Source organism: Lutra lutra, chromosome 6, assembly GCF_902655055.1.
Source record: "Lutra lutra chromosome 6, mLutLut1.2, whole genome shotgun sequence".
Classification (NCBI taxonomy): Eukaryota; Metazoa; Chordata; class Mammalia; order Carnivora; family Mustelidae; genus Lutra; species Lutra lutra.
Window position 1 is genome coordinate 94,600,667 of NC_062283.1, and position 7,505 is coordinate 94,608,171.

A 7,505-nucleotide genomic window follows, 5' to 3' on the forward strand; every position below is an offset into this window, starting at 1 on the left:
TCCAGAAAACAACTCAAATGTTCGTCAACAAGAGGATGGACAAATGAACTGTGGTCCACCCACATAATGCAATACTATAGAAGAGGGTCACTGAACTTTTTCTTTGGCCCTATTAAGGGCCAAATAGTAAACAGTTTAGGCTTTGTAGGTTACACAGTTTGTTTTAACTACTCAACCCTGTTGAATGGACATGTTTATGTCCAATAAAGTTTTATATACTAAAATATGTTTGGGCTAACACTGGCCCACAGCTCATAGTTTGCCACTTCTTGCTATAAAGAAAACAACAAAAAACTACTTACCACCTGGATGAATCTCAAAAATATCCCATGAACAAAAGGAAACCAATATGCATGCATGCACACGCACTATAGGATTTCATTTATATGAAGTTCAAGAATATCTGAAAATAATTCATAGTGAGAGACGTCAGGACAGTAGTTCACTAGAGGAGAGGAGTGGCTCCACTGAATAGAAGAGACAGGAGGGAATTTTTGGAGGGATAAAAATGTATTCTTTTATCTGGGTGGTGATCACACAGACATACACCTGTGTAAATTTTATTAAGCCGTATACTTTATTTCTGTGCTTTTGTTGTATAAAACTATAGCTCATTTTGGAGAAAATAAAATTGGAAAAAAACAGAATACAGATTTGAAGAAATTTTCTAGAATTCAGTATAAACAAACATATACGAAAGCTAGATTAAGAGAAATGGGTAGACTGAGCAAGTCTAAGAGAAGTCTAATCAGAGTTCTGAAGGAAAGAATAGGAAAAAAAAAATGGAGGGAAAGCTACACAGAAAGAAAAAAGATGAAACCTGAGAAGTGGTGAAACACCAACAATCCAGGATAAATGAAATGTCTACACCTTGATACACTATCAACAAATTGTAGAACATGAGAGAAAAAAATCTTAAAAGCAGACCCCCCCAAAAAAAAGACAGATTAACAACAAATGATAGTTATTTGAACTAACTGTAACATGGGAAGCAGAAGTCAATGAAATGAGACCTCCAAAGGACTGAGAAAGAAACTGCCAGGCTGTTACTGTATGCCAAACCAAACCATCATACAAATGAGTAAAATAAAGACATTTTCAGATGAAGTTGCCATCAACATTCCTTTAATAAACAAGCTTCTAAAATATACTTGACAAAGGAAAAAAGATCTGAGGTGCAAGAAGAAATGACAAAAAAGGATCCATAAAAAGGAAAAAATGATATTGAATTTATAGGAGGAAAAAAAAACCAAGGTGTAATTAAAACTCTAGATGACAAAAACATGTAATTAACTGGTGTCAAAGCAACCCAGGTTTCTTGAATTATTTGCAAGTAGAATTAATAAACTTTAGATTAACTTGCACATTAAAATTTTAAAGAAAACTACTAAAAGGAATAAAGCAATTTTCATACTAGTTAAGAGGAAATAAAATGGAATAAGAAATCCCAAAGCTGGCAAAGAGAAAATACACACACACAAATACACACACCAGAATAAAAACAGCCATAAAACAGAATGTTAACTTTAATCTTAAATATATAATTATATTTTACCTAATTGGACTGAGAGCTCCATTAAAAGACAAAGATTGTCAGAGGAGAACAGAAAAAAACAATCAGGCTTCATCTATGTGAAAGGGATATTCTAGACAAATGCTAAAAGGTGTGACTAGAATTTCTAAAACAAAATTGATTTTAAGGTACTAGGCATTTGGGTGAGGTGCCGTAGAACATCACTGTAGAATGACAAAAAATTCAATTTACAGGGAAAATAGAGCAATTCCACACTTGTATATACCGAATTTTCAACTTTTATAAAACAAAGTGACAAAATTACAAAAAGAGATGAGAAAATTCATTATTTTATTGTGATCCTTTTGTTACGCCTTTCAGTAATTAATAGCTCAAATAAAGAATTAGTAAGGTTAAAAAGATTTAAAAACCACAATTCATGTGCTTAACCTAAGACGTGTATGCGCGCGTGTATGTCTGTGTAGTTGTTTTTATACCTACCTTGCCCCAAAAGTCTGTGAGTACATATTCTTCTCAATCATTCAAGGCGCAGTTGAAAAACTAACCATGAGGCCACAAAGCAATTCTCAAATTTCAAAGAATCGGTAGCATAGAGCCCTCACTTGCTGACTACAGTGCGAGTTAGAAATCAATAACAAAAGGATAACTCACAAAACCTTCCACATTGGAACAAGAAAATACTTCTAAAAATCTCATGGGGAAAGAAAAAAAAATCATAATGAAAAAAATTTTAATTCTTTGAACTGAAAAAAATATATTACATAGAAAGTAACACTAAATAAAAATCTGTAGGATTTGTGGAGACAAATCTATGACCAGAGTAAAGAGCCCAGAAATGAGCCCCAGCATATCTGGGAATAAGTACAGGACAGAAGTGGCGCTGCAAATCTCTGGGACGGGGCTAACTGCCACTCCACATGGGAAAAAGAAAACGAGGTCTTCTTGATCTCCCAACGTAAATTTAAAAATAGCTATCTATACATACAGAAGTCAAGCAAATGAAAGAACTACAGGTATAAAAAATGGAAACCTTAAAACTTAGAAAATATTTCAAAACACATTTCCCTCATAAGTAGAAAAGAATATCTTGAGATACGAAAACACAAAGAAAAGATTGTCTGCAGTTTACATAACCAACAAAGGATTTGTACCTTGAACAATGTTTTTCAACAGAAATCGCTGCAGTGATGAAGTGTGTTGTTATACAATATAGCACAGTATAATATAAAATAATAGCGTATAATATAATAGCCTCTAGTCATATGTGGCTATTGAGCACTTGGAATGTGGCCCAGAGTGACCAAGGAATTGAAACTGTTGAAGTAAATAAGACAGCATGTTAACATTTAAAAATCCTTCATGAAGGTCCATGGAGGTCCGTTATGTTTTTATATATTTTTTAGTATTTATATTTTTCATAAAAGCATTTTATTCTAGCTTATATTACTATATAGAATATAATTTCAATTTTGTAAAAAAATGCGTTAACAGTCACTTTTCAGAAAGCAAACATACCAAATGTTCACATTATCTGTGAATCATTTTATTTTTCTCCTATTTAAAAAAACTAAGACATAAAAACAAATAAGGGATTTAATGAACACAGATGTATCTACCCCAGAATTTATTAAATAAAACATTACGGATATTGTGTAAATTCCCTAAGTACCTTTCCTGACCACTTTTTTTTCTCTTTTTAAAGAAAAGCTGGCAAATATGATTAAGAGACTTGAGTCCTGGCTTCAGACTTCTTCATTTCACAACAACCATACTTTGATAGGTTTGGGGGGAAACTTAATATACAGGCATCACATGTATCATTTAACAAAGAGTTATAGAGCAAACATTCATGTAACCATTGCCCAGGTCAGAAGATAAAGCATGTCCAGCATCCCAAAAGTCCTCAGTATGTCTCTTCTCAATTGCAACCCCCCCCCCACTTCACCCCCCAGGAGAAGATCACCAGCTTAACTTTAAGGGTATCAATTTATTCACAATTTCTCTTTACTACTTTTAATGCCTAAATATGCACCTCTAAACAACAGCTTTATTTCACCAGGTTCTGAATTTCTCATAGAATAATGAATGATATTATCTTCAACAACTTGGGATTTTTTGTTTGTTTTTTTCGGGTTTGGTTTGGTTTTTTGTTTTTTTTTGTTTTTTGGCTCAACATTATTGAGACACATTTATGTTGAAACACAAAACTACTTCATTCACCACTGTTCTGGGCAGTTTCCATTTTAAGAATATAATTTACCTCTCCCCTTCAGATAGACGTGAAGGTTGCTTCCAGTTTGGGGGTATTACAAATAACACTGCAGTAAACCTTCTTGTACACGTCTGCTTGTGTATATGTATGAAAAATTTATCTAGGGCAGTGGCTTTCAAACTTTTTTGACCATGACTCATACTAAGGAATGACGTTTTACATCATGACACACATCTGTGTGTGTAAAAACTGAGAGGAAAAAAAAAGTTTCATGAAGCAAATACCCGATGACCTGAGACATATTCTGTTATTTTCTGTTCTCTGCTAATTCGTGTTTTACAAATTCTGATCATTATCCACTTAGCTGATTTCACGACTCACTAAAATGGGCTTCAAACTTTGAAAAACATGACTCTAGAGGATAAATACCTAGGGGTAGAACTGCTAGGACGTGGAACATGGACATCGGACGCAGTCAGCTCTTCTAGATCCTTAACTTTTAAGTAAATGTTCTTATCTGAGTGCATATAAATTGACCACTCTATAATTTTAGAGCTAAAACTGTGAAACATCAGATCGTTTTATCTTTTCCTTCGGTCATAAAACAGTACTAATCACTTACCATGTGCTATGTATCCAGTGGACTCCGAGCGAGACTGATGGGTTAATACACAGGGGGGTGGGGAGGACATAAGGGACCCGGACCTCAGTGAGGCCCCAGAAAGCTCACAGGAGGGGCCTCCGATCCTGCTTGGGTAGGGAGGGGTTAGGGAAGGATTCCTGGAAGAAGGAGGACCTAAGCTGAGTGCTTCTATTTTTAATTTTATTGGTTTCCTAAAACATAAAAGTAACACATTTGTTGGGGGGGAAAAAGTCAAAATTACAGCGGCACATTTATTAAGAAGTAAAAAATCCCCACCACTGTCCTTAAAGTTTGATGCTGTGACTAAACAACCAAAGTTGCATTATCAGTTATTCTAATCTAGGAAATTTTTAGGAGCCCACATTTTAAAATAGTTTTAAGGATACATCTGACCGAGTCCATCATATTAAAGCATAAAACGAATCATATTTTCCATCATGAATGTAAATGCAAACATTTCATGTTTAGTCACATTATTACTTTTAAGAGACTTTTTTTTTTTTTTTTTTTTGGCCTTTTGGCAAGGTTAGAGAGCCAGTTTTCAAAACCCGAGTCTATTTACTGCATACCAAATATACACAAATGCTTCAAAAAGTGGCACTAGAAACGACCCGTTGAAAGAATGTTTTGTTCAAGTCAGCTTGGCTTGGCCGGTGACAATTTGTCGGAGTTTCACACTTGGTCCCGCGGAGCCCCGGACCCCGTCACGTACGCGGCGCGTCGGCACCGGCACACCCTCCCCAGCGCGGCACGGAGCCCAGGACGGTCCTCGCGCCGCGGCAATGCCGCCGCCCCGCCGCCCCCAGGCCCGCCGCGGGCCCCACCGCCACCGAGCCGGGCCGCGAGCACCCAACCACCTACCCTGCGGGGTCGAGAGCCCCCCGGAACTCAGGCGAGGCAGCTCGGGCGCGCCGCCTGCGCGGCCATGACGGCGACCCGGGGAAGCACCCCGCGCGCCAAGGCCCGCGGTCCGCCGGGCTGGGAGGAGAACCGCCCCGTCCGTTCGTCCGTCCGTGCGCCAGGAGAGTGAGGCCAGAATACGCCCCAGACGCGTCTAAATCAAGGCTCGGGGCGGTACCGACGGGCTGAATGACAAATGGCAGATGCCGTGGGCTTTGCCGCCCTCGGCAGCCGCGAGGATGGCTGCGCCGAGGAGGCCGCGCACAGGCGGAGCCCGGGAGCCGGAACGGCGCGTCCGCGAGGAGGGCGCTGGGGCCCCTGGCGGGGGCGTCACGTGGCAGGAGGAGGCCCCGCTGGGGAGCCAGGGGGTCGGCGGCCTGGGCGGAGGAAGAGGACAGGCGCCCAGACGCCTGGCTGATTGAGTCATCCGCGTGGGCTAAGCCAAGGTCGCCCAGGTGCAGAGCGGGCGCAGGTAGACCCGAACCAGCCCGAAGCCCCGTACGGTATCGAGGACTGTTCACTGAAGTCACCACCAGGATGAACCGCCCTGAGCCAAACCGTAAACGAGAAACACGACAGATGCTAGGAGAACATTGCAATATGCCAAATTCGCTTACCTCCTAGGCGTGCAGCGTGGAAATAATGGCAGCCTGACTGTGACCACTAATTGTGAGCCGGGCACTGTTCTAAGCACTTCACGGGGAAATAAATGTGGTCCTCGAGACAACCCTGGGAGAAACCCTACCTCTTGTCTTTCAGATGAAGATACTAAGGCACAGAAAGATGAGACGGAAATAATTTTATAGTTAAGGAATCATGCTCTGGATCGTCTAAGTCATTTAAAAATTTTCAAAGCTATTTGAATTTAAGAAAAAGAAACTGAAGCGGATCTCCAGCGGTTGCTTTTCCCCTACAAGATATACGTTCCTAAAAGAGGCCTATAAATGTTAAGTAAAATGAAAGGCATGAAGAATTCACTACATATTTCCGAGTCTCATAGCTCCGAAATACGAGGTTAATACACCCACCTTCATCGCAATCTCCCAATTTCCGCTGCTTATATTACATTTTTGGCTTACTAGCACTTAGAACATTTACAAGTGCTCTCCCACCTTATTCTCCCAGATGTTCAGTCTTAATTCTGTATTTAGATCAATTCAGTATTCATCATAACTTATTCATTCCTAAATTCTTTATTTTCATTTAATGGCCTGTTCTCTTTTTCAAGTAGTTTTCCTAAGGAGGGTTCAGCGAGCACCTTAATGTTTTATCTACTTTTTAGTTCCACACATAAACAAACACTGAACAGGGTAAACATTTTGGATTCACACCTTTCTTCAAAACCTAACAGAACAAAAACACAATTGCTTTCATTGATTTTTGACATCAGATTTTGTGGAGAGATCTGAATCCTGTGTGATTTTTCTCCGCGAGGGGATTTGACTTTTCTACTTGGATGCCTGAAGAATTTATCATTAAAACTCTTTAGAGCCTTATCTGGGCTATGTCTCTGTCAATTATTCGATGTCAGTTTTTTCCCCTCCTGTATATAGTATGATCATTCAGTTTACAGATTCCATTCTCCTTCTCTTAGTGTAGAATCCCATTCATAGTATACATCTAAGTTTATCTTTTGTCAATTGGGTTTTTACTTCAGAGTCACGAGATTCCTTATACTTGATTTCTGTCCTTCCATATCCATCTTCTTGAGATCTTGTACTCACTCAGATTCTCTCAAAATATTCTATTCATTTTTCTAGTTTACTTGATTTTAAAATCATGTTGTTTTGAACCTCAATTTTCTTAGCCATGCAATTTCCTTTTTCATCACATTCTCGTCTTATACTGTCCTTGAGTTGTTTTGAGTAATCCATATTCTTTTTTTTTTTCCTCTTTCCTGTAGCATGAAACACATACAAGGAATAGAAATTTCTGTTCGCCAGTTGTTTACTTCCAACCTTGGCTTTTTTGTCTGTGTTCTACATGCTGTTTTCCTTGTTTCCCACTCCCATGTTATATAGCATGTTTGCATAACAGCCATGTCATATCTTTTATCTTGTTTATCCTTAGAAGTGAATACCAGACCTTATATTTGCACTCATATGCAGCTAGTGAATTCCTGGTACACTTTGCTCTTCACTGGAGATGTGTCCGTCTTCCCTATCCTGAGCTTCAGTTTCAGGGTTGAATGCTGTTGCTATCGACTTTTTCTGTGA

General features: G+C 39.1%; 1 protein-coding gene across 9 annotated transcripts in view; it reads right to left on the reverse strand.

Moving 5' to 3' along the window:
- Window positions 1–5,541, reverse strand: part of PLAGL1 (PLAG1 like zinc finger 1) — a 68,343-nt gene extending 62,802 nt beyond the window's left edge. For all 9 annotated transcript variants that reach the window (XM_047733746.1, XM_047733745.1, XM_047733744.1 and 6 more), the window contains exon 1: window positions 5,251–5,541. The gene's annotated coding sequence lies outside the window, so the exon portion shown is untranslated. The remainder of the gene's footprint in view (window positions 1–5,250) is intronic.
- Between the last annotated feature and the right edge of the window lie 1,964 nt (window positions 5,542–7,505).